Source organism: Aythya marila, assembly GCF_965140915.1.
Source record: "Aythya marila genome assembly, chromosome: 7".
Taxonomy (NCBI): domain Eukaryota; kingdom Metazoa; phylum Chordata; class Aves; order Anseriformes; family Anatidae; genus Aythya; species Aythya marila.
The window spans coordinates 31,771,914-31,798,680 of record NC_139048.1 but is presented as its reverse complement, the minus strand read 5'-3'; positions in this window follow the sequence as shown (position 1 = coordinate 31,798,680).

The following is a 26,767-nucleotide window of genomic DNA, read 5'->3' as shown; positions in this document are numbered from 1 at the left end:
GGGGTCTGTGCAGCCTTCCTTCCCATGCTCCAGAGTTGGAGGAGGAGTAAAAATAGGGTGAGGTGAGAACAGTGGCAAGAAGCATGATTTTGCAAGGATCGAGTGTTTATTCATTTTTATATCATAAAAATCTGAATTGTGTTTATGCATTGAAGCCTCAGGGAGCTGAGGTGGCTGAGAACTTTACACAGCCAAAATTCAACATGGGGAGGAACTGGGAACTGCACAGAGCCACCCCCGCAAGGCAGTTCCCCTCAGGGCAGATAGGGAGTTACAGCTCTTTGGGCATGGGCCCCAGGTGAGGCATGAATCCACTGCTCTTTCATCACAAAGACCACCCTGCAGGTCTTTGCCATCACACCTATTAGTTTTATTTTTGTCCTCTGTGGCACGAAGCATGGGTGATGGCTAACCAATGCTAACTGTTCATCCCCCTCTCACCTTGCTCTGGGCAATCCCTTCCTGCTCCCTCTCTAATTCAGCCCAGGCTTTATGCAGTGAGCTGGTTCAGGGAGCTGAGCTGGTTGGAAACCAAGCCCACGCGTAATTACTGCTTTTCTGCTTTCTTGATTGCCTTGATTTGGCTCATTCTGGGAAGGACAAGTGCCTTTTCTGGATGCAATGGAAAAGGTGAAAGACTGTGGCTGGGGAAGGGGAACAGGATTGTCATTAAAGAGAACAGGAACAGTCATTAAAGAGGCTTAACTTAAACATCATGTGTTGCTCTTCATCTCCCGTTTCCACTCTTTGCACAAGATTTGAGGACAAATGTAACCTGGAATAGGAACTGTGAAATACCTGTTGTCAAAACAATATTTTCCTTTGGTCATCTCTGTTTAGTTTGACCCTCACCAGAATAAATAATACCTACAAATTGTGCAGCGGATCTGAAGGGCAACCTGCAGCAGGCTGCTCTGTTCCTCCCCACTGCTGGCAGCAAAGACACTGGCGTTGCATCAGCTCACGCTTGGATTGATGAAGCATAAGGAGGAATTGAGTGCAACCTATTTTCCCATAACTATATAAGCTTTGCAATGTGGCTAGCAATAAAAACTGGATTTTGTTAGCAAATCCAGTAAATATAAATTGGGCAAGCAGATGGGAAGCTATCAAATAGATACTGTGCCAAAGTAACAATTTTGTGAAATTACTTTTTAAAAGAAAAGCCAGAAACAAGCCAGAATCTGCTACATTGAAAAATGGTGACTTCTTGGACTTCAGTCAATACAAACCTTTCCTTCTCCAATACTGGGACTCTGCAACTGGAGCAGGCTCCTTTAGGATGTTTTGGCATCTCCTTCACTGACAAAAAGCCATTCCTGTGGCTTTCTGCTTCTCCAATCTGTGTTCATGTAAATTGGTGGGTAGGAGAGGTAATTGCAGGAAAATACCACATTCAGTGGCAATCAAAGTCCGTTGGGAATTTGTGTTGAACAAACAGAGATCCAAAGAAGAGTGTTAGTGTTAAGCTATGGTGTAGGTACCTCAAAGCAACGGGCGTCCCATAGCTTCAATATTCTGTGTAGTTTTCGAAATACTGGTGTTAAGCAGAGCTGGACGGGCCCTCGTGCAGCATCACACCTCTTTCATTAGGTTTTACCCCACTTAAAGTCACTGTGGCCTCAGCTGGGGACGATGCATCCTTTGAGATCATGATCCGGTCACCCGTGACCTCTCTCCTCTCCTCTTTTTTTCTGGATGCAGATCCAGGTGTTCACACTGCCCACGTTACTTTGTCACATCACTGCTCTAATCCACCTGTGGGAAAACAAGCAGCATGTTTAAAGCATGGTGGCGTGCTCTGGCCTGTAGGCAGCTGGACTGGCTGCCAGAGGCCTCCTTCAGCAGTCTGCTGCTGTCCTTAACATGTAGCAAAACCCCAGAGCAGCCCATAAAGCTGCAGTTATTGGCACAAGCTTAAGTAATAATTATTAATACGGCGTTGTGCAAATTTCATAAAGAAAAATAATGTTCCTGTGAATGGACAGTGGGGCCTCAGCCTCCCTACTTTCTTCTCTTTCAAATCTGATATCGACTAAACCTGCATATTAAAGCCATACTTCTACAATGAAGGAAGGAAGACATATCAATTGCTTTTGTCAGCTCAACTGTTTATGTGGTCTGCACGAGGAAAACGAGGGTGATAAAATGGAAAAAGCAATCCAGGCATCAAAGCACCGGTAACGATCTGTCTGGGTCAGCAGATGTATTTTTATGAGTTTGAAATTATCATTGCAAATTAGAAAAATGGACTGCATTACGGCGAGACCGAGAGCCGGGCAGTTTGCACAAGTGCTTCTCTTTGCTTTTGTGTTGCTAAACAAATTAAACCCAAATCATGGCCTGTACACATCCTTTTCATTAAATTACAGCGATCCTTAAAGCTAATTAAAAGTCGTCTAACTGGACATGGAGCAAGCAGACTCCAGATCTCCTCCCCTCTGTGGTGGTGCCTCGGAGGGGCCGACAACCAGCCAGGCTTAATATCCAACCTCTCTGAGCTTCAGCATCACTTGGGGCAAGCCTAGGAGTTGTTTTGACACTGATAAACTGCATTTGCTTTGCAAAGTCTGTCTGGAGAAGTAAAACGATGAATCGCTTGGTCCATGGAGGCTGGTGTACCTCCAGGAGAACAGCAAAGGCAGAAATCTTGAGCACACCCTTGATTTAGGCTTCTTTCTCAACCCCTTTTCACTTTCCGAGCTTCCTTCTCACCTGGTCTCCCAAGCAGCTGCACCGTGCGTTGGAGTGGCTGGCAGGACAGCTGGCGTGGGAAGCCGAAGTGAAGCAGAGGTCCCTATAATGCAGAATGTTTTAGCCAGCATGAAAGGAGGGTGCCGCTTTCAGGCCTCAATTATGTTAGCTTTGGTTTAAATGAAAGGAGCTCCCCAGGCACAGAAATCAGCTGGGTTCAAGAGAGGACGAAGGGAGAATAAAAGTGGGAGAGAATCAGGCGGTTGAAAAGCAGTTGCAGGAAACTGGGAATTTTCCCTTAGAGTGCATTGAAATAAAAGAATTTTAACTTTGTTGCTTGTGAAGCACACTAGCGTGATGGGCTAGTAAGAAACCCCTGATTTATTCACACAAAAACAGAGCCAAGGGATTGCAGAAGAGCTCCCTTGATGTCACCTGTATCGTCCTTCAATCCCAACGTGGCTCTCTCCGTTGGGGTCACGGCCCTATATTCCACTCTCCACACAGTGGAAACCAAGGCTCAGTTTTTGCCTTTCGGTGGCTCTATCACGTGGCACAGAAAATTCAGGCTGTCGCACTGTGGTTGGTGTTGCTAGATGCAGAATATTTGGGGTGTCTTGTCTCAAGGACATCAGTGGGAGCTTTCCTCTTGGAATACGTTTGGAAAAGATCCTTTGGTCCTCTCATATAATTCAGTGCCGTCTCCACGCTGCACCCCTGTGCTGCCACATGTGCTGAATTTGGAGGCTGATACGTTGGTCTGTGGCAGCCTCGTCTCTTGCTGATGCAATTTGTGTGTGTGACATAAGCAGTTTTCCTCTTCAAAGGGATGGTGTTTAGCCTACATGGTCTGTCTGCAGGTCAGACCCCTGTGACGAATGTCTGTGGATTTCCCCAGTCCCTGGCTACTCCTTAATGCGAGGTTATGAAACCTGGGGGCCCCTCTCCCCCTTCAGCCTCCCTCAGCAGCACAAAGGCTCCAGCACTACGAGAGCAAATCGCCGTGCTGCTAATACCGAAAGCTGCCTTCATACCACGCACATCCTGACAGCTGCTTAAACTCCTGCCCTCGCACAGCGCTCGTAGCAAAGGCCACTGCATGGCCAGCTGTGAAGGGAAGGTGATTTTATTTCCAACAAAATCAATTTTTCTTGATCGTGTTCCTTCTTGCCCTTCTCAGGTCCTCAGCTGCTTCCCCAGGAGATGCCAGGTGCTAGTGTGGGACGTGTCCCAGGCCGGGCATGGCAGCAGCTTTAGGCCACGCTGCTGATTTACTGATTTACTCCTTCCTCCCACAGCAAGATAAACCCTGGAATGGATCTGGATGAAGAGATGCAAAACTTGTGGCCGAGCTGGCTGCTCCCCATGGGGCTTTTAAGCTTTTGGCCTAAAGTTATTTTTATTAAAAATAATTTTAATGCATTGTTCGTGGACTTGATTTTTGTTCTGCACCGGGACTGTCCATTGGTGGTGATTGCTTTTTGCTGTTTTTTTTTGCACTCAGATGCAGACAGCATAAGCTGGGCTCTGTGTTTCAGCTGTGCAATGCCTTGAGCTGCCCAGTGAGACATCCCAACAAATCGATGCTCCTCTTACCTGGGCAGGCGGTGACAACCTTGTCAGGCCGGCGTTGCTCCTGGGTTAACATGGGGATGTGGTTAAAGAAGGAAAATGCTTTGTACATCCTGACAGCATTTTGTGGAGGGCCAGAGCTGCTGTGTGACTTGTGCCACTCACTGCTGGAAACCTCCCTGAACACCAGGCAGTGCAGTGCCTCCAGAAGGAGCCACGGCCTTTGAACGAAGTAAGGATCCAGACAAACACCCAAATCCTCTGTGCAGCCTCATGAGGTGGCAGGCAGTGAGGGAGGGGGATGCTGCAGCATCTGGATGCATTTTGCAGCTGGGATGGGAGAGAAACCTCAGCTTTTGCCTCTGATTGAGCCTCCACCCCTCAGATGAAGCTCGTTAATCACAATTTCCTCAATAAATTGTTCCTTCGGAAGGAGGTTAGTGATGAGCTGATAACCAGCAGCAATGCCAGGGGCAGGAAAGAGGGTTTTGAGCAAGAGGACATTGGCTGCTGCCTGCAGTGTTTCCTCTTGCCCCTGAGGATGGCAGCAGTGATCTTTGCCAGCAGCAGGCACAGCAGCCCAGCCATGCAGCAGGACTTCAAGCAGAAACCTTAGCAGTATGCCTGAGAGCATCCTGTTAACCTGCTGACTTATGGAGGAAAAAAAAGAAAAACGCTGTTTTTCAAAATCTTCGTACTTATTTACTAAGGTAGTAGTCAGTAGGAATTGAAATAATAACAACAGGATTAATTATTTCTTTATTTCCCTCCTGGTGGATGGGCTTGCAGGGAGCTCCCCACCCCTACCAGCAGCAAGCAGAGGCACCTTCCTCCCTCTAGCAGGCAGAGGGGCAGATGGCCAGAGAAGCCCATCCCCACCTCCTTTGGTGGGCAGAGTCTGAACTTGGAGCCAGCTCCCCTGCAGGTACACAGAACTTAATAGGAGGTTGCTCAAGGCTTCTTTTTTTTTTTTTTCCAAATCTCCTCAACTGGGCTCTGGATACAACATTTCCTGCAAATCAAGGGTGGTATTGAGCTATAAGGTGCAACCAAGGAATCAAATCTCTCTCACTTAATAAAGACTTTTTTTTTATAGTAAGTAAGGATTTGATTTGGCAGTCTATCTCATCAGAAATTGTTGCTAAGAGAGACTGTGTGGGACCTGGCTATCCCCACCCTTGGTGAAGGGGTACTTGAGAGTCTTCAACAGCTACTGGGGCCGCACGTTACAGCAGTGCCCTCTCCTTGGATCCATGCTGCCAAATATTCCAACCATATAAAGTCTCCCCACTCTTCCCAAACGTCTTCCCTATTTTTTAGAGTAAAGGGACTTTGCTGGCTCCCCCTGCAAAGCACATGCCTGGAAGGTTTCCCTGGCTGGTTGTCCCTAGCTTGTGTCTGCGCATACAGGCACGAGGCTACTGAGATGCCAGACTGTGGAAGGAAGGCAGCTTGTATTTTAAGGAAATCCAAAAGTATATAAAAGAAAAATAATAATGCTATTTCAGGCCTTCCAGCTGCTTCTCAGCCTTTAGGAGCATTAATAATGCTGCAAAATAACAGAGTTATTTGTGGAAAAAGTGAGACTGTCGAAAGTCATTCTGATTTTCTCTCCTTCTCTGATTCTCTCATTTTCCCTCCCACCACTCCTTCTTGGTGGTTCTTGAAATAGCAGCCACAAAATGTGTTTTTAATTAAACAGCGGAGAGCAAAAACTTTCCAAAGCATCCTCCTGCATTGGTGCCAGGGCATATACAGCTCCCTCTGACAGGATGATGGGACAGCCTGTTCCCACTCCTGCACTAATGTCTGGGATTATTCTGGAAGAGTTTGAGTAACCTGTTAGGTGGTAGCTGCCTTCACTGAGAACACACTACCTGCTGCTATCCCAGCTGGGATGGGAAGACTGCTCCTTTGGGGCCGAGTGGATTGCATTAGGGTGACTCAGTTGATTTTGTCAGAAATAATGACTGCAGCTGTTGAGGCTCAGGTGCAAATGGCCCAACCAGCAGCACCCTCCCTTCCTTTTAAAGCCCATGAGAGCAGCCAGGCAGGTATTGCAGTTTGGCTCTTTAATGATATGTTGTGGTCTTTTTATTTTATTTGGCCTACTGGTAAGATATTGTTGGACATCAACAGAATGTATGAAATACGTTCCTCTCTTCATTTGGGGGAGCTATTACATTAATTTATGGAGGACCCGAGTTTGTTCTGCTGCTAGTCAGCCATCCTATCTGACTGCAGCCTCTGACTGATGTAGGGGAAACATCGTAGCAGTTTGAAAGTTCATCAGGAAAATGACTCTGTCATGCACAAAATGCTGAATTAGCAAAGCAGCCTGGTATGCCTGTGTGCTGTCTTGTAGAGGTGAGGTCTTCCCACAGCTCCCTGCTTTCCTCTTTGTGCTCAAACTGACTTATTAAAGTCTTCCTGTTGTGTTTTTTTTTTTTTTTTTTTTTTTTTTGAAATAACAGAATATTGTCTCTTCTATTTCATATTATTATTTCTCATCTTGTGAGAAATACAATTTTCTGTTTGCTTTTGTGATGGAGATAGAAATATCAGGGTGACAAATTCTTAACTTTTTTTTTTTTTTTTTTAAAAACAGCTTATGCACTGGTATTTCTGCTTAAAATCAACTCAGAAGTTTGTGGGGATTGGGGTGGTGGACAGGTGAGATGCTGATATGGGTCCTCCCATGGGAAATAGAGGTCGCTGCTCTGCTCTCTGCTGCTTCTTGTTCGAGGGAGTCTGAAAGAGCCAGCGTCTGCTTTGACACTGGAATGAAATACATGAAGTGAGTAAGGGATCAGTAAAGCTGGGAATTGCTTGGGAAAGCTTCTCCTTCCTGATGAGAGGCTGAGGGGAGTGCTGCTTGCAGCAGGGCTCCCCCAGAGGCTCCAGCAACAGAAGCCCTGTGGAGGGAGCTGTTTCTCAGCACAGCTTTACAACTTTTCCTTGAAGCAAAACTTGAGCTTTAAAGAGGTGGTGTCAGGCATGTGAAGGTAGATGTATTAGTGAGCGATACGAAAGGGAAGTGCTTGATTTACCCCTGCTTTTTATAAGCATCAAATGTTGTTAGTGAAGTGAGTCTTTGCGAGCTGTACTCACCCTTGCCTCTGCTGGCCGTGTTCAAGAGGTTTTCATCAGTGCTGGAGGTCAGCTCTGTCTTCTGTGCTAAATACCAGCTCTTTCTGGAATAGAGAAACAGTAAATTAGGTAAGACTACAAATTATAGGCTGCAGGAGTGTTTTCTGGATTTATATATTTTCCTTTTGGTAAAGGCTTTTCAGGTCTTTGAAGCGTTATTGCTGTCTTCAAAAGGCCGATTATGTGACAGAATGGGTAAGTTGAGACCCACCCCCCTAAGATCTTTGTTTAAAGACAAAGCCAACAAAAAGCAGCACTCTTCCGTGTGATGTCTCTAAATTGGAAGGACTTAATTGTCGAAGCGTTGGCAAATCTCTGAAGAGGGCCTGCTGAGAAGCCATACAACCTCAAAGGGGAGAAAAGAAAGGAGGAGAAAATGAAAAATAACAACAAAACACAGAGTTTAAACCCTCAGCGGGTCAGAGGCTGACCTTGGGTTCGTGTGGCTTTCCTCAGCTGAGGGCAGCTGGGTGGGAGTTGCTGCCTCCTGCTCTGGTGTTTCTGAGGGGAGCCAGGTCGGAAATACCGACAGAAAACTTCGTGGTAAGAAACGCGCTATTTCTTTTGGTGAACAACCAATTGTTTTCACCAAAAAGCTTTAAAGTAAAATATGCTGCTGTTTTTTTTTTTGAAGAAAAAAAACTGTTTGGAGGCAGTTTCGCGCCCTGAGGAGAGCAAGGCACTGCTGATGGCAGCCATTACCGGCACTGGCAGCCATTACTGTCTCGTTGCTGGTTAATGCGCCATTTACACCCAAAACAAGTGCAGAGTTTATTTTATTTTATCTTTAACCTCATGGTGTAGCCGTCCTGCTCCCTGGGGGGTGTTGAGATGGGCCTGGGCTACCCTGAGGAGAACTCCTGGCCGTGAGGGAGCCTTTGGTGCCTGTCGCTGTTCAGGTGGGTAAACCCGATTTTACTGCTTTGAAAGCACTCGCTGCCTCTGAAGCATGTTCTTGTGTGGAAAAATAATTGAGGGTGGGGAGACAAAAGAGAGGATTGTGGATCCTCTGGGATACCACTCAGGGTGTTTGGCCTCGGGTGTGGGGATGTCCACTGAGGTACTGGAGAGGTCTGTGGGAGCAGCAGCTGCCATCTTGTATGTGAGACAGCATGTTGTATGCTGTGTGTACTGGCGATCTTGGCCTACGTGACAGAAAACTTAATTTCCTCGTCAGTTAATGAGGGGGAAGGCAACATACACTTATAAATATAATCTTTGGGTTGTCTTGCACCCCTAGGTCTGCAGAAGTTGAGGATGAGTGAAGCAGTCCTGGAACCACACAAAGCCACACAGAGGCCAGCGTGCCAGGTAAGCGCTGGCAGCTGCTGAAGAGAAGCTGTGGCTTTGTTTACCTTTGGGCAGTGAGGCTGTGTACCTACCATCTTTATACCCCCTCCTGTTCCCCCTGTGGGTTGCCTGCATGTGCTCTCTTTGGGAAAAGGTGGCTTCTTGTATTTTCAGTCTGCTTCATTTGAGCAAGTGCCGCTCTGACGCATGTCTCGTTGTGGCATATGTGACAGTTCTAATGTAAAAAATGGAAAAGAAGCTCCCAGACAGCAGTCTGGTCTCACATATGTGATGTGCAGTAATGTAAAACCTGTAGGAGGCATAGCAATGTCTCCTATGAGTCACTGTGGGCCAAGTGATACACCTGCAAAAATGATTGCTTATTCAAAAGCTTGATGGAAGAGAACTTGTTTGGGTGGGGGAACCGAGTCAGACCCAAGTTCCTTCTAAGGCAAACGAGTTTTCAAGGCTTTGAGTTGTTCTGGAAATGCAACCTCGATGGTGGCATAAGGACAGCTATAGTTTGGTGCTTGTAAGCCACTGATTGTAACCCCACTGCACAGCAAGCAGGAGCAGGGCTGGCAAGGATGCTGGAGATACAAGACTATAAAAAATAAGTATTACATGGAGGGCTTTTACATGTGCAAGGGTTTGTCTTTTCTGGGGGAGGAAGCAGTTGGTGGTGGTGATTGCTTTTTTTTTTTTTTTTTTTCTCTGTTATAAAAATTGTAATACACAATAAATGTTTGTTTATTGTCTTTTGTATTATAAAAACAAGAAGTTCCGTCTGAGGAGCGGGAGTTGGAAAAGCTCCCTGCTGAAGTAAGGAGCTGTATAATACTTGGCTAGACACTATGAAAATTCTTTTGCTTAATGTAACAAAAAAGAGAACCCCCTCCCCTTCTCTCCTTCTGCATCTCAGTTGCCTCGCTTGTTCAAAGACACTGCTGCAAAGTTCATGTAACCATCTCCTGATAAGTTGCTAAACTAGTGTATCAACATCCTGCCTTCCTGTCTCACGCTGGGCCAACATGACCAAATAAAAAAAGAAGTTGAACCACAACGCTGAGGAAGACTACGGCCTTCATCTTCACAACCACCAGGGGGACAGAGACGACCCCCTAGCAACAGTGCGCGCAGTTGCAGAATATACCAGGATGTGCTGCGTAATCCCGGAATTACCAAGATATAAAAAGGGACCCTGGCGGGGGTGAGGTGCACGCCGTTGGCGGAGCCGAGACTCCCCGGCCGCCCAGTGCTGTTTTGCTTGCTGTTGCTTACTCAATAAATTCCTTTCTATTATTAATGCAATGCTCTCTGAAAATTAATTAAGGGGGCAACTTATAACAAAAATGAAGTTGTCAAAAAGGTTGAGCCTGGAGCTTATCACATCATATCCTGTTAGCAAAGCTAGCCTTTATCCAAACGCAAATCTAGTTTGAAGTCCTGGAGTGAAACTCTACCCAGCTGCCACAGTGGAAGCGATGCAGGTCAAGGGCTCAGTTCCTAATGATGACCTCTTGTGAGGCTTTGACTGCACTTCCAGACTGTTTTCTCCCTGGCTGTTGCTTCTTACCTGAGACTGAAGATGGTCAAGCTCAGGTAAAATTAGGGCTCAGGGCTGGGATCTGCTGCTGTCCACCTGACCTGTCATGCTCAAACACTGTCATGTGAGTCAAGGTATCACAGAAGCAAACCTTTCCCAATATTAATGGGCACTATACTGCCTTCACTGTGCATGCATATGAAATGTGGCCTCTGGTCTGTGCTATGATAAAGGTAAAGGAGAGGGAGGAGGGAAGAAAAAAAAGTACTGGCCTTTGGTTCTTAAAAAAAAAAATCTTTAAATTTCCTTCTGTCATTGTCTCAGATCTAGTTTTGACTTAATTTTGGGGCTGAAACTGGACTAGCTGCTTTTGCAGAGCACCAGATGAATGGTAACAAACAGCTGTGTAGCACTAGATGTCAGTAGTGCTTCACCAGTTTGTGTCAGACCTTACAGGCTCTATTTGCTGCTGGCCTTTGGCACATGGATGTGCTCTCCTTGCTGCGTGTCTTAGAGAACATACACATACAAATATGTTGTACTCCAAAAAGGCATTTTGTCTTGTGGTGGTGGTGTTAGTGAATAACCAGTTTAGGTGACCAACTTCCAAAAATGACATGTTTTTGCCATTTCAGTAGATTATGCACAGCCTGTGCATAATTGTTAGTGGTCAGTCTGTTTTAAAAATAAATAAATTGCATTTGGACTTATAAATTGGCAAATATCACTCTTGTAGCTGCTCATTAAAACTCAGATGGCAGTTTAAAAAGTGTTTCAGACACCTGCAAAGAACCTCTTTTTAAAGAGATACCCTTTGTCTAAAAACCCTGGTTTAGCTTCATGCCTTTATTAAACTTAAACTAGAGCTGCTCTCAGCCAGATGCTTTAATGAAGTGTCCTTTTTCACGCCTCAGGAAGGCAGGCATTGAAAGGAAGTGCCATAATTGTCTGAAGGACTTTTGCATTCTCTTCAAAATGCTTTAAACCAGGACAAACATTCAGGGTGATCTTAGGCCATTTCTTGGTTCATACAAAAAAAAAAAAAGAAAAAGCTAGTGTTGTGACAGAAGCCAGATAATGCAGCTACTTCTTGCTTCTCCCTAACAAGTATTAAATGTGTTAATGTCAAATTTCTCAAATGAAATCTTTGTTATTGAAGAGTCCTGGAGATGGTAGTTACTTCCCAGGGGAACAGTATTGTAAAGATTCAACCTGTATCAAATAGTTATGCTGTTTGGATTCCAGGTTGGATTTGAAAATATAAATATTTCATATGTTGATTCTCGTTTTCTTCCTTCGCAGTCATTGTAGCATCTTATGGCTAGAGAGTGATTAAATGTTGCCCAGTGTAGGAGATCTGGACCTCAGCTGTGCCTCTTGGACACAGTGCAGGGAGGAGAGATGTAAGCTTACGGGGAAAAAAAACTAGAAGCTGGGTATAGAAGGCGCTTGCTAAACTCGTTATATATGCCACAGCAAGCGCTATCACAGAATGAAACTTTGAAAATTGCTAATCTTTCCTGAGAGACCAGCAAGTTTTCCAATAACCTGTGCTCCTCATGAATGTGTAGAATTTAATGAGATGGAAGCATGTTCCCCGTTGCTCTTAGTGCCAGAGCCAGGATGTAACAGGCAATGGTTAGCTGGCGGGCTCAGGGCGAATGGCGCATGTCTTTGTCAAAGTTCAGTGAAATTGGAGGCTGCATTATTACCACAGGGGGTTGCAGGCAGCAAAAGTTTTGGTGCAGCCTTTTAACCCGTGTCTTTCTGGGATTTTTTTTTAATGGTGTTTCTACGTACCAGGCTTGCTTTACTCTCTGTAGGCTAAATTCTGTGTGTTCATTCTGGCACCTCTTATGGTCTGTAAAGAAGTGAAAAATCACTAGGATGCTTGTGATATCATAGCCCAGGGTAGTATTATCAACGGCAGTCTCGGTTTAAAGAGTAGGTGATTCAGTTAATTCAGGGATGGGTGTTGCTCGTTCACGAGGTAGCTTAAGGCATCCATAGGAACCTTTTCTTAAGAGAAGAAACAATTCGCATGATGTGAAGTGTCTGCAGAAGACCCTTAATGGATCAATCTGCTAGGCTTCAACAATTTTAGCAAATAAAATGTGAGTTATTTTACTACGTGTTTGCTAGGGTATTCAAGAGCTTCTGGAGATAAAATGTAGCTGTTCCAGTTGCTCCAAGTCAAAATAAGTGAAACTTCTTGTAGATTGAGACAGGAGACTTAATTTACAGGACTGTGCCTGTATATCAGCTAACGTTACAGAAGTGAACTCAGCTGATTGTATTGCAGGAGACGGTGTCAGGTTGGATTTTGTGAGGAGGTGGCTTCCCTCTGTTCCACAGGCCATCCAGGGACAAGCAGAGCGGGGGTTAAGAATGCAGATGTGTGTTTAGAAAGCAAAGATGACAACAGAAAATGCCAGAAAACGTCTTTCCTGGGAATTACCAAGGAGGTTTTACCCTCAACGAAGGCTGTAGGATAGGGAAGAATGCAGAGGAAGTTACTAGGGAAGACAGAAAAGGCTTTTAAAAGATACTCCTGCCTTCTGGTCAGTAGCACTGCGCAGTGCAACACTGTGGGTGTAGTGTCCCCTGTTCTTTCCCTGGGATCCCTAGGGATGGTGATGGTGGCTGGGGCTCCCCGTGCCATCTCCATGTGTGTCTGTGGGGTGTGTGGGTGCCTCAGGAGCTGGGATTTTTTCCCCTTCCTTCCCCAAAGAGGATGTGGGGTAAGAGAAGCTCTGATCTGCAGATTGCCATCAGAACAGCACTGCTGTTAGGGACTCCACAAGTGTTCTAAAACCTCAGTCTCGCTGCTGCCTGCTTGTATGGCAGCTTGGTGCTGGCCTCTGCACCCGACAAAAGGGTGACTGCTCCTCACAGCTTCAGCCCGAATTGTGGGCCAGGGTTTGCATCTCCTCCTGGCAAAGACGGCTGAGTGGGCTGTTCATAGCTGCTGTTGCATTTAAGACTCTCTCATGTGGAAGAGAAGCTTCCCTAGCTTCACTCCCTGCGCTGAATCCCAATATTAAGTTGGGATTCCTGGGGGGGCAGACAGAAGCTTATGATGTTGCTGGGTGCAATTCCTAGAAACCTGGGCACTTGTGTTTATGTAAGTCTATAACCAGCCGTATTGATTGTGCCGACAGTATGAGAAGTGTTCTCTTGCAGAGGAGAATAGCAGAGGAAGAAAGCGGTAAGTGCGAAGTATATCTTGTGTAAGACAGCTGGAATAAACCTCTCTCGAAACAATCTTAACTGCAGTGTTAGGCCCGTTGTCCGTTAGGTAAACCTGCCTGTACTGCGGATGTGTGTGGCATACACAATGCATGTGTGTGTTCCTGTGGGGGGTGCACACATCCTAGTGCAGTTCAGGCAGGTGTGTGGTGGGGAAGCAGTGAGCAGAGTCACGGTCCAGTCCTGGGAACACCAGTGATGATCTGTGAAGGGTTCTGGTTTGTTCCCAGACGCAGTAGCTGGTGTGATATACTCAGCTTTGCTCAGCAGCAAAGGCATGTCTTGGTAATTACTGCACGAGGAGAAACGTGTCGTCACTTTGAAAGACAGCTGTATGTGCTTGATGGAAACACTTGGGTAGTCTTATCATTGTCTAAAGGTAGTGAATATTGCTGTCCAGTCCCTGCAAAGTACTGTTGAGAAGTAACCAGAACTAAAGAACAAGCCTTAGAAGTTCCTGTCCAACCGTGACTTTGTGCAAGGCAGAGTCCATGTGGAGGTCCTGCCTAAACAGGGGTTGCTGCATTTAAAGTGCTTACACTAACACCTGTCTGTGTTCTGTGGCTCTGCTTGGTGGCATCAGCTGAACTGGGTTTTGCAACTAAAGGCCAAGAAAAAAGTTTTTAAAAGCTTTAAAAACTCTGCAGGTTTTCTTATGTACACAGACTTTCTCTGAAGCAGGTAAGGTTAGCTTTATCCGCGTGGCTATTCCTAGTATTTAGGATTAGGTTGGGCAATACTATTAAGCTGAGACTTCCCACCTTTGCTTTCTTCCTGAGGATATGAAGACAAATAAAGGTGACTGGATGTGCTCCCCAGAAATAAATAGCAGTGCTTCTAGTTAATATAACAGCAGCAGAAAGTGTTGTCAGATGCTAGCATGAAAGATAATGGTGTTAAAAGCTTACAAAGTAAGACAAGCATTGTAGATGTGAAGATCATATATTTGAGTTAATCTGTGCAAACAGCTTTGTAATTAGGTCATGCAAAATTATATTTTACACTAAGTTGCTCTTAGCTGTATAGGTTGTGAGCACGCGTATCTGTTTGCTTGATGCTAACAAAATTAGATTGTAAAATGTAGCTCAGTAAAATTACTCTTACCACTTTTTTCCCCTTAGTGTTTCAATGTCTATTATACAGCAGATCTGCGTTGAAGCAGCTGGCCAGCTGAATCTTTAAAACAGGAAATGAAGGTATAGATCCTGTATAGCTTTTAAAATTGTTCCCTGAAAGATGAGCTTCATACAATTATGAATCTGCAAGGATTAAATTCTGTCATTTAAAATCTGTTACAAATTGTGATTAGTTCTAGTTTACTTTCTCTCAACTTTTTTTTTTTTTTTTTTTCAGAAAAATAGCTGCAAAGGTAGGAACCTTTTCAAATCTGTGACGGTAAAAACCCTGTGGGTGGCAGGTCTGGCCGCTGGAGCCTCATCGTGCACTGTGCAGGGGTGGTCATTGCCACTGAGGTCTCCCTGATGCTGGCACACCTTTGAGACCTTGTCTCACTGTTGCCTTGGTGCATGTCCTATTGCTAACTGGTGGGTTTTCTTCATATCGGGGAAATGAGTTGTGCTGTAGTCATGAGTCAAGAACAAAACAGGAGAAAGCTCTGAAAAATCTTTGTGTTCGTGCTGAATTATGAAAGGGGTCTGACTCAAGCTTTATGCATGATTTAAAAAAAATAAAAATAAAATATGGCAGGGCTGGTGAAGCTGACTGGTAATGTCTGACACTTCTGCTTGCCCAGGGGGCTGCAAGGCCCCTGTTCCTGGAGGAATTTGTCTTGCATCTGCGGTGGTAAGTTAGCCAATGACCCCTGGCATGTCGTTTCAGAGAAGAGATCCCAGTGGTGTCGCAGGAAATAACACATCGCCACCCACAGCCTGCTCCAAAAGGCTCTCAGGTACCCCAGGAGGCAGGGGTAAATCGACTGGGAAATAGGATGAGGTATGGCACCAGCACATGCCATGTTATGTGCTCCTTCCCAAACCTGGAGAAGGTTTGTTGGTACAGGGCTGAGAGTTTCAGGGACCTTCTGTGACTGGTCCCAGACAGGACTGTTCCTGAATACTGATTCTCAGACATGCAGGCACTGGTAAAGTATCTGAAACCTTCCATAAGCTTTCAAATATTGCTTACTGATTTTATTGTGAATATTTGTTTCATTAACTCTGTCATAAACTATTCCGATGTTCAATATGGAATTAAGCTACAGTGTTAAAATAAAATCGCTGGGAGGGAAATGGAGAAATGCACAGCCTCCTGGAAGACTCTAGCAGTACCTTCTGAAAGATCTAGCAGTAAGGGATGAGAGGTAACTCACCTTGTAGAAGGAAATTGGGTGGAGGGAGGAGGGCTTTAGCACCATGAGAATTGAGCTTGTTTTGAAATGAGGGATAGGAAGAGGTCAGCGAGGTGTGAATAGCGGCGGGATGGAGCACAGAAACAAGTGAATTCTCCAAGTAAGGCACACAGTCCAGAGAGTCCTTTGATTCACAAGGCCAAGGAGTGTGGTGCTGATAAAGGCCCTCATGCCTGACCCAAGAGAGCTGGGCTTTGTCCGAGGCTTTGCTGTTGACCTCACACCTCTGTTTTTCTCCTTTCATCCTCTGCCTTTTTGTTCAGTTTCTGTGTATCGGGGCCAGGCTGCTCGAGAGCGTGCATTCATTCAGGACCTTGGCTAGGGACTGCAGATACTCGCCATAGGAATAAATAACCTTCAAATGCACAGGGAAGCTGCAGAAGATAAGATGCAAGTGACACCCTTTGGTGCTGCTCGTGAATAAGCTGGCAGCAGTGTTCTGCCTGCAAAGAATTGGTTTTTGAAAAGCAACCTGCTGTGCGGAGGGAGAGGGAAGAGCAGCAGCCGCAGAAATCTGGAAGAAGCTTGTTGGTGGCATGGTGTCTAGCAGTGTTGGTGAGCCAGCCTGGGGTTTTAACAGTTTCAGATCTGCTAATTGCTAGGTAAGTGTAAAAGAGATAGGAATCTGTTCAGTTCAAGCCTATCTCTCTACAGCCATGTGCTGACACAACTAAACCTAGAGACTTTCATGCTATAGACAAAAGAAAGCTAGCTACCTCATCAGAAGTGGTTTTTTTTTTTTTTTTTAACAAAATTTTAAAGCAGGAAAATATAATCAGTTGTGAGTAAAGAATGAAGCAAGCTTATGTGCTGTGGTGAAAAGAAGACTGAGACTGGAGTTGCTTCAAGTAGAGAACTTTAATTTGAAAATAATGCTGCCTTTGGAATGGGATGGCATCTCCTCTGGGAAGCTGTACATCTGTGGCCAGGCCCTGAGGCTGTCTGGATGGAGCTTCCTCACCTGAGAGTAGCATGTGCCGAGGTCCTGACTTGTGCGAGAGCTGTGCAGGTGGGTGTGCCTGAGTGATTCCTCAGCCCCTGTGAGGTGTGTGCTGTCCCAGGACCCACCTGGTATTGTTCTCCAGCTTGGAGGAGACAAAATGGGCCCAGAAAAACCAAGTGCAGCTCCTTGTGCTGAGACCCAGGATGCTCACCTGGCTGTCATCTGCTGTTTGTTACCAGCCCTTTCCTGCTGTGGGATCCTGAGGTTTAAAAGCCATTTTACTGTGGGGGTCTTTCTGTACAGCAGAGCAGGCTGTATGTAAAGTGCAGAGCAGCCTTTCTGACAGCTACTGTAGGAAATATTGCTAGGAAATGTAGCCTGAGGGCCTGAGTGCTCTGGGAGTTTTCTCTAACAGTGTTATTTCCAGAATAAAGTTACTAATTTTGCCTCTTGACTCTACTCATGTTCATTAGGCAGATTTTGTGCCTTGGAACGTGAGTGCTGTCTTAATAAGAGATGGGCAGGAAAGGTCAGTGGGGGAGATGTGGGAACACAAAAAAGCAAAAATTCCCTTTGTAGCGAGGGAGCAGAGTGGGGAGGTGGTGGAGCTGCCCGCTCTTTTCAGGGCTGGGGATGAGCTGGGAAGCGGGGAGCAGCAGAAAAAAGAGCATCAGCAGTGAAGCTGTAAGGAAATCCCCTGGTGAAGTCCGTGGTGCAGGGGGTGACAGGGGGTGGAGATGTGCCCTGCCTAGCAGGAAGGGAAGGAAAGCAAAAGTTTGGAGCTCTGTGAGCAGGAGAGAAGAGGTTTTTTTTTTCCCCACTGCTGTTCAGGCAAGCACTCGGTGCAAAGTTTTTAATTCCCAGCTTTCTGTGAATGGCCTGGCAGGTGTGCAAGGCTGGTGCTGGAGCTGGCAGGGCACCTGGGGCTGATTAGTGGGAAAGGGCAGTTGTGTGCCTGCCCCTGTGGGCCTCACCTCCTCACTCCGAGGCAGTCTGCGTGGCAGTGTGTTAAGAAAAGGCTGTGTGCTGTGTCCTTCTGGGGGCTTGTTTTTTTCTTCCTGTTGTCTTTCTGCCTTTTTTTAATCTGCATGGAAATGTGGGCAGCAGTCTGCGCAAGCAAACCATAACCAAAAGCAATGGGACTGTTTCAGGACTCGTAGCTCGAACATCACAGCAAGGTAATGTCTTCGGTGAGTCAAGCTGTTTTCCTTTGCTTTCTGAATGCCACAGACAGCGCTGAATGTGTACAGGGTGTTATTCCTGAAGGATGTGGGCGAGATTCACTTAAACAAGCCCTGATCTTAACTCCAAGCAGAGGTGCTTTTGCTGGCTTGTTGTGGAATTGGTGCCCTGGAGCCTATTTCTGATGGCCATCTGGGCCCCTCTCTGCCTGGAAAAAGCCTTTGCCATGAGCTGAGGTGTTCTTGTCCTGGTATCATAGAGTGGTTTGGGTTGGAAGGCACCTTAAAGATTATCTAACTAATGAATTCAGGGGCAGGTTGTTTTCATGTGTAGCTGTTCTGACTCAGGGTGGTGACCGACAGCTTGTGCACAGGTAAGGAGCTGCAGCCAAAGCCTGGTAACCTGGAGATGTTTCTGTCAGAGAGCGCGTCCTTGTGCTGCCCATGGTAGCTCTACCCCCATGCCCCATTCCTGTAATACCACTAACAGGAAATACATTTTTTTCAGGGACTGATTGTTTACTTGGTATCAATAAAATGATGAAGGATAATCTCTGTAAGGCCTGAAGGACTCCCTAGAAGATTTTTTGGTCTAAAGAAAATGAAATCCCAGACTGGCTCATATTGAATATAGGGTGTTGCAGAGGGGTAATGAGGTTTCTGTGGTATAACTCGGGATCATTGCATTGCTCACAACAGTGACCTCAAGGCATGTTTATACCAAGCCTTTACCACGTAGCCTTAGAGTTATCTGGAATTAAATACAAGCTGAAAGGTATTAATCAGGCTGTGATGGTCTGGAATAGGTTTGTCAGTAGCTGCTGCCTTATTTCAGTAATTTTTTCAGCCTGTCATGCTCCCAGCAGAGAGATCCATTTCCCTCTGTTAACAAAACCAGCTACAGTAGTACTCTTAACTCTTTCTGAGTGAGCCGTTGCACATACCCATTGCTGGTGTTGCGGGATCCTGTTTGCACATAAAGTGCAGAGATGATTCACTTCAGAATTATGGAGAGATGATTCACTTCAGAATTATGGAGTGGCCCTTTGGAGAGAAGCAAAATTGGTGTTCCCTCTAACCGGCACTTATTATGAATCTGAGTCTCTCAGCAGCAGTATCAGCGCAGTGCAAGCGCTTCCCGAACAGCGTTGCGTGAGATGTATGCCTAGCAGATGGTGTTATATCGCACCCGGGTCCCAGTGCTCGGGCTGGTTATTTTGTTTGTTGGATTGCCCAAATGAGTGTCTATCTGCTTCCAGATCCACAAACACGACGTTCTGCCCTTTGGCGCAGGTTTGTGCCCACAAATAAAGATGATAGTGGTCAGTCTGGATTTTTGCGGTGAGTTTTCCAAATATGTAAATGTAGCTCTCAGGCTGCTTCCTACAAAAGTGAGTGTATCCTTCAAATGTCTTTCCAAGATGCGTGTTGTCCTTGGAGCTGTTTAGATACCTAATCCCTAAACCCCTTAGGAAAGCCATAGTGATTTGTAGTGTTGCAGCTGTTGGATATATAAAGTCTATCAGAAATAAACTATCAGAATAATCTTGGTTTAGATCAGTTCCACAAAGTGCCCTGGCAAAAGTCACGATGAAAACCCTGTTGGAGTTTCAGATAAACAGCATCTCAGGGCTGCGTCACCTGCTACCCTTAAGAGGCAAAAAGGATGGCCAGGTGGAAGATGGACCCTACACTCTTGTGATTATGAGGGTATGCATGGAGATTTTACAGAGCAAAGGCTTTGTTCTCTGGATCCTATTAAGCAGGAGCTTCTGAGCCACCTCTGTGCAGTGCATAAGCATGCCCAGGAGCCCAGCTGCCTTTGGAGACATGGCTGCTTGTGTCCTTGAGCTTCCCATGAGCAACAGTTCCAGGCTTCCCATTGTGCTGAACGAAAAGCAATGCCTATGTCCTGGCATGCCGAACCTTTGCTTGCCTCTGGGGACCTGTTGGGTTTGAACGGTTGGGATCCTGGGAGTGTTGCAGCCTGGATCTTGCCTTTAGGGTCATTTGGCTCCTAAAGCAGGCAGTAACAGGTGTGGAGTGACTGCTGTTGTGGCTGCTGCGGCTGACTTCAGGTTTTTAAGAAAGAAATTGCTTCTTGGGAGAAGAAGAATCCTAAGGTATTATCTAGCAGACAATCTTAGATTGTTCCTTACAACTCAGGTGCATATTATGGTTGCTGCTTCTGCTGTGTGTTTTATTGGGGGTATGTTCGCACTGTACTGCTGTCTGTACCTTCGTGCATCTCTTGTGCCGGTAGCATTGAGCCTACAGGCTCTCATACATTAGTTAAAGAAACATTGTCAGAGAGGTCTTGATGAAAGAATAATTACAATGAAGTATTTAATGAGGTACTTGAAGGTAGGGGCCAGTGAAGTATTTGGATAGACACAAGAAGTTAAGTAACTTCGGGAAGAGAAGTGCTGCTCTAATCTTGAGTACAGCTTCTCAAAATGACAACCAGGTTGGGAGAATCCAAAGAACTACTTAAAAAAAGCTCCGAGTACATCAGTGGAAGAACAGTGTTGCTCTGAGAGTTCATTATTGTACAACTTCTGATCGGATTTGTACACACAGTTCCATGAGCAGCAGGTCTGTTTCTCCTTTAGAAATTAAATGGGCTTCATCTCCTACGCCGTGGCTACATCTGAACACTACCCTTTGCCTTAGCGTTTGATTACTTACATGTCCTAAAGCTTCATCGAGTTTTGCCTTGAAAAGAACAACAAAAAATCAGGATGCTCAACCTATCAAAGGTCTTTTCTGTTATGACTATGAGGTTGCTTTTTAGCTAGGCTGTGGCAAGGTAATGCAGTGCTTGAAACTGACTTCTGTAAATGATCATCCCTCCAGACTGATTGTTTAGAAATCAATTGAATGTCAGGGGTAGGACGTGGCAGACAAAACAACAATTTTTTTCCTTTTCTCACCTGCCCTGTAATAATGAGCAGGCATTGATTATCCTGCTATGAAGATGAAGTAGCGAGAGTATTTTATGCTTTTACCTTTCATGTTGGTAAAGCAAAAAACAACAAATTTTGAAAAGCACAAGCCCAGGTTAGTTACTTGTAGATACTGGTATTCAAGCTGATAGCACTTCTTCAAGAAGGAGCTACGGTAGCCTCCTGAGCAGGGAGCCTGTACTCACAGCCGTGCTCTGCAGCTGGGGAAGCCGTTGTGTGGCACTGAAGGAGCAGTGTGGAGCCCAGTGTTGCTGAGGACCATATGTGAAGCATGTATCCATGGAAGAGACCTCAAAGAAGAAGCTGTTTCACATCCTGATTCAGGAACGGCCTCTAATGTGAGCCACAAGATGCCGAACTTCCCAATTCTGTGTTGTCACCGCGCACCAAAATGCCATAGTGTGTTCAGAAGCAGTAAGTGGGATTTAACACAGCTAACACTGTGAAGGGGACCCAGTACAAACCTTTTAGAAGTGTTGACTTCTGCTATTTTTGGCAAAATCACGTTTTCAGATGTTGTGGTGGGATTGTGGCTGGCACTTGGCCTTGGTGGCAAGGACTGAATTTTCAAAGGATGTCCTGAAATGCAGGATTTTATCCTCTTAGTGTTGTGCTGGTGGGCTAGCTCAGCCGTATTGCTCTGTTCTCATGTTCCCTCCTAATGTGAGTAGGTCGGTGTTCCACACGTGGAATTGAAGTAGAAACCAATACGGCAGCTTATTTGCATTGGGTTTATAAACTTTGTTACAGGCTCTGTTGGGAGGCCAGAACCTCTTTATATTGTACTAACATTCAAGCTCTCTATTTCTGGAGTGTCAAAAAACTTTCAGTGCTTCTCATCTATTCCAAGCTGTGACAAAAGCATCTGTTTCCCTGAAACTGAAAGGCTTGTAACTAGGTTTATCTTCTTGTTTCCTAAAATCCATGTTTGGTTCACTCTTTTGTAGTTATTTTGGTTTGTTGCTGCTCCTGAAAATAGGAAGTGTGAGTTGTATGCAGCTGCATGCCTCCAGAAGATTGGGACCTGCTTTAAAAAATGGCTGAAATGGGATCAGGAAGTCTTATTATAGAGCTCATGTGAGCTGGGGAGCTGCCTGGGTGAGTACCATGTGGGCGCTTCCACAAGTTCATCTCAGGTGCTCTCAGGAAAAGGTGGCCCTTGCAGTGAAACCCCTGCACACATCTCGGACAAATTCCTGAGTTAAGGTGCTGGAAGGACCGTGCTGCAGGTGGTGCTGCTGCAGAAAGAGCTGGGTGCTTGTGCTCGTGGCAGTGGGACCTTGTGTTTCTGGCTCGAGTGTTTGGAAGTGTGTTTTGAGGGATGCCCTGCTACCTCAACATGCGTGCAGTGCACGTGTGCTCCTCTTCTTCAGTGCTGCGACTCGGTGCAGGAGCACTGCATATTTGTGTTATTTGAAGCATGCCCTTGAAGGGCCAGTACCAGGCTGAGAGTTTGCATTGGCTTCGTGCTTAGGAGCCACACGTGTGTGTCATGGATGCTTCTGTCCTTATTATACTTTATCTGAAACATGTATGGCCTCATTATGAATCTCTTGAAATGCTAATTTCTGCTGACCTGCCTTAAAACAAGCAAATTAAACCGTTTTTCCCACCAGACAGGGCTTGCTAATGAGAGTACCCCTAAATGACTATACATCAGTAACGAGAACATATAAATGCCAGTCAGTTCTGAGCTGGCCAGATTCTGATTTCATATTTCAGCAGTGCTGGATGTATGCAAACCATGTGCAGCTAAGGCTGGTAAGACAGCAGGCAACACATTGCAACATTACTGTGACAAAATAAAATGGCACCAGTTGGCTTGAGATCAGGTCCATTGATCCATCGCTGCTTTGAAGATGATTTTTTTTTTTTTTAAAAAAAAAAGCCCCCTAAATTGCCCAAGAAAGCCATTTTTTTTGTGTGCCACTTTGCTGTGTGTCATAGAGATCTCAGCCTTTTACTGAAAATAGTCTGTACCCTCCAGCTCCAGTGCACCCAAGTCCATGCGATTTGGCAATGTTGTCACAGCACATTTCTGTAATCTTTGAGCAGTGTTGCCTTTTTGTATACTTCTGTACAGTGCAGTGCCTATTTGTTGGCTGCACTTTATTTCATTGACCACTAGCTCTTGCTGAGACTAACTCATAAATTCAGAAGACATAGACTCATAGAATATCCCGAGTTGGAAGGGACCCATAAGGATCATTGAATCCAACTCCTGGCACCACAAAGGTCTACCCAAAAAATTCAGTGAATGGTAAATGGAAAGACGTTTTTCCACCAGAAAACAAAGAATGTAAAGCATCTTACAGCTAAACACATTGAACTTCACTTTCAACAAGGAATATGAGGAAGAAGCAAAGGAATACCAGCAAAGGATACCTGTTCAATGGGAAAAAACAAACAAAACATCTAATTGAAAAGACAGTTTATGATATTTTAAATCCCTTTTACTTTTTTTTTTTTTTTTTTCCCCACTAGCATTCCTATCACAGAGAATGATCTTAAATTAAACAAACTGAAGAGTTTCTTTTTACAATTATCCTTTGATCTAGTTAAGCATATAAGTTATAAGCCCAAATTTAAGCACATTGACTTAAAAAGGATTATCTCAAGTATCTACACACTTAAGCGGGAAAAGTGTCAGTGGCCTTGACTTGAACATGGCTTTAAGATCATCAAATGAATTTGTCGTTGGGCTTGATGTGCATCATCCATTCATACAGACAGAGCCTGACAATTTATTGAGTGTTGTGGTCTGATCCAGGAAAACATGTATTTTTTAATGCTTTGTGTATTAGGCACTCAATGCAAGACAGTTTGCTGATTCAAACCATCTTTGTGCCTGTTCTGCTCATAAACATCTCTGATGTATTATCAATTCATGACAAGTTTTTTGTTTTTCCTTTTAGTCCTTCGTGTGGTACAGAGGCAAAATGATTAATATTTGACTATTAACCGAAATACATGTGCAAATAAGATGCTTTCTGAGCTTGAACCAGACCATCCAAATTCATTACAATATGCTAAAAATTGTCCTGTTTGAAGAATACTATACATCTGCTGGGTTAAAAAAGTAGAGAAGGAATTCAAGAGCTAAATGTGTTACAGAGGCTGGAGCAAGAGTCACTGACTATTTTTTCACTTCTTTGTTTCATCTGACATTGAGTACTAAATATTTATTTGCTCCTTCTGGCATTAAGACTGAGAGCTTTCATTTGTAGGATCCTTCCTTGTAGGACCTGTTGACATTTGATCTCATCTCATGAATTGAGGATCCTGCTCTCAGAGCAGATTGGGTTTTAGAAACAGTTTCTTTTGCTGGAGTGCTGAAAGGTAAAACTTGAGGCTGTAGCACTATAGTGCACCGCAGCTCACTCGATTTTTTTTCTTCAGTGAGTATTTTCATGAATAATATTGAAAATAATACTTGTGTGACCGGCTTTGTAGGTGGGGGTGGCAGGCAGGCCCATTCTTGTAGTTTCTTTCTGTGGTGGCTGTGGAAGGAGCCTCAGGTGGAAAGATGTGGGACTTTTACCCCCACATCCTGCTTTCCCTGCTCTGTGCATGTGTACAGGATGATCTCCCTGATTCCTCACGCTGCCACTTGCACAACCCTTATAGGCATATGGATGATGTGAAGTGCATCTCAGGCATGGATAAAGAGGACAAGTTAGTACTCCTGCCTGTGCTGTTGCTTACCCCAGCTTTTGAAAACCGTGTCAGAATTGACCGACCAGTTTTGGGCAGAGGACAGCGTGCTGGAAGCAAGTTGCCTTGGCTACAGCTGCTGAACTCAGGCCTTGTTGCTGGGTGTGTTTAATTTCATTGCCCTGTGGTCGGGCTCCATGCATGGCTGGAGCTCCGTCTTGCTGTGGTTGTGCCACCTGTGGGCTCTGCTCGGGTAATTGGGAGCTCTGCATGGCAAGGGGTGTGCAGCCAGGTCCCCAGATACAGCTGATGCCCCACAGAAAAATTGGTTGGTGAAGGGGTGGCAGTGACAGGGACAGGCACTTTGGTGCTGCTGCTGGGACACATCAAGGGGCTGGCTTGGAAAAGGCAGTGCTTGTGTCAAACAGGTACTGTGCGTCCGTCTGAGCACAGGACGGGTACGTGGAGGTGCTGTGTCATGCCAGCAGACCCTGGGTACCGTCTCTTCTTGTTTTGCTAGCTTTTATCAGAGCCTGTTTAAAAAAATATATATATATAGAGAGAAAAATAGAAGTTATGATCTCCCTGGAAGCACAGATTCCTGCCGATCACTAGTTTTTGTGATCTATATGAAAGAAGGGGCTCTATTAAAACAATATGAAATGTCAATTGAAAATCCTTGTCAAATTCAACATGCTGAGCTTATTAATGTTGTGCTTCAACTAAACAATATATGATCCTCTTTATCTTAAGAGGCAAACCGTGTCTGTTTCACCTTGCTTTCCTCCAAGTATTTTGTGGTTAGCTCGGCAGAAGTGCTGCCCGAGCTGGAGCAGAGGGGATGGCAGTCAGGAGAGATGGACGAGGTGCCGGGTGTGCTTTGAGAGCATTTCTGGGCCACAGAATTAAGAAGCAAGTCACCAGGTGAAGAGCAAACTGGCACTTCACTGTTAGCCTAGCTAATTATTTTGAGGATTGATTGGTGCTGCTATGGGGGAGCTCCCAGTTCATCTCATTGTCCTGTTACATGAGCACAGGGCCCTGCATTTAACTCAGGTACCGTCTGCTCTGAGCCTCAGGGAGAAATGTTGGACAAAAGCATATTAAAAAGAAATAATTTGCTGGTCTAGGCCACAGAGGCAGAGAACATAGCAATTCCTTGGACAGTTCGCCCCTGGCCCCGGTGACTAATTGCTAAAGTTGTTTTAAAATATGTTGCCTGCCTTTAAATCTGTTTTCAGCTCTTACCTATTGATTGTCAGACTTTCTTGTAGATTAACTCAGTACCCAGTATTTTCCTGCAAAGTACAAACAGGCTGTAATCAAGTCACTCGTTTGATAGCTTAGCTAACCTTTTTGACAGCTGAAGGTTTTTGGTCCATTAGTATCTTAGCTTTGAGACTGTGAGAGCTGTTGAATAACTTCTTGCTTGCTTCCTCCTGCTGCTTCTACCGACTTGTTGCCTCTATCATTAGGGCATTTGGGAGCCCTCACTTGCCCCCACCATACACTTCCCATTGCCTTGCAAGCACCAGGGGGAAGCGGGCAGCTGGCCTTGCTCTAGGAAGGACAGATGTGAACACACCAGCGCTGTTTCAACTCTGTGCCTGCTGCCAGCAGGCCAGGCACCTTCCTTTCCTACTGCAGGAAGAAGCTGGTGTTGCCATCAAGAAAGACATTTGTTACGTGTTGGCCAAGCACCTGAAACGCTCAGGTTCTTCCCTGCCTTTATAGCTGTCACCATGAGGTAAGAGAGGAGCGGTGCTGCTCTGCAGGGACACGGGAGCAGGAAGAGGGGCTCTGTGCAGCACTAGGTGGTGCTCCGTACCCACGCGGGCGTCAGAGCGCTCGTGCCGCTCCTGCTAATTCCTTTGGCAGTCTTTAAGGCTCTTAATCTCTGTTGGGTTTAGTCCTGATCAGGTAGGACAGGGTTTGCTATTCTGGAAAATATCATTGGTAGGATTCCAGCTTAAAGACTCAAATGAGACCACTCGAAGTCTATCCTATTATCTGGGAGTCTTAAAGTACTTTTTGAATATTAACTGGCCGCGTTGGGTGACAGTGAAGCTAAGTGAACGATATATCCACTTTATGGATGATTAAAGCACCGCTAGATTTATTGACTGCTGGAAGTCATGCAGTGAGGCAGCAACA